This window comes from Sinocyclocheilus grahami, unplaced genomic scaffold (genome assembly GCF_001515645.1).
Source record: "Sinocyclocheilus grahami isolate Dianchi unplaced genomic scaffold, SAMN03320097.WGS_v1.1 scaffold43.1, whole genome shotgun sequence".
Taxonomy (NCBI): Eukaryota; Metazoa; Chordata; class Actinopteri; order Cypriniformes; family Cyprinidae; genus Sinocyclocheilus; species Sinocyclocheilus grahami.
Window position 1 is genome coordinate 16,268 of NW_015505222.1, and position 1,032 is coordinate 17,299.

Below are 1,032 nucleotides of genomic sequence, written 5' to 3' on the forward strand. Positions count from 1 at the left end.
ATGTTGTAATGCACGAGTTGTAAGGACTACTTTAATGCTTGAACGGTGTTATTTATTTATGTATTTAAGCTTGACAGCTTCAGCCCTCATTCACTTGCCTTATGCTGGATGGAGCCCAGGCATTTCTCTTCAGTTTGTGTGAACTGAAGGATTATTATTCTGGGCGAACCTTTAAAGGCAATCGCTCTTTCCCAATTTTTGTCAGTACTGAATAAATATCTGTTGTCAAATGCTCTCTGTTGACCATCACTTGTTATACTCAGCAAAAGAAAATATATTTTGCAAGTGCGTCAGCAGCTTTTGTCAGAATTAACCTCAAATTTGTATCCTATAATAATAATAATTGAATATTTATTGATAAAAATCGTACTTTTGAGCCTTGGAACCATCACTGGAAGCAAATTATTTATTAATACATTTGTTATTGAATTAATGATTAAATAAACATGAATTATGATTAATTTGATTGATAATGGGTTTATAAATCAAATAAAATCAGTACTCCACAGTGTCCAGTTTGATGTTTATTCAGAATTATTAGCCTACCAAGTTTAAAAATACATAAATATGTGAAATAAACACTATTAGCAGCTATAATGTTTCCATTTGTAGCATAAGAGACTCCTTACATTTCAAAGTAAAGTGTTGGCTTGTTTAAAACTGCTCTACAATGACCCCACCCCCCTGACAAGTCCCGGGTCACCTGATCTCTCTTTGCTCTGATTGGTGGGAGCTATTTACAAGCGTTCTTCCATTGGACAGCTGAGCCGTCAATAACGACAGTCATCGGGCTGAGGGCGGGGCTTGTATCAATAGCTTAGAAATAGAGTAAACGAGTAGAATGGCACGAAACAGTTGTTATTAAAACTGGGCGGGGACTAGCTTGGTGTAAATAATATCTGTTTTAAATGCACTTGCTCTTAAGGATTATCAGAATCATTATTACCATAACCCTGCTGACGCGGACAGCGCTGTCACACGACATCTGTTACTTTTCTCCGCGCGGATACGGTTGAACCAATCAGAGTCGTT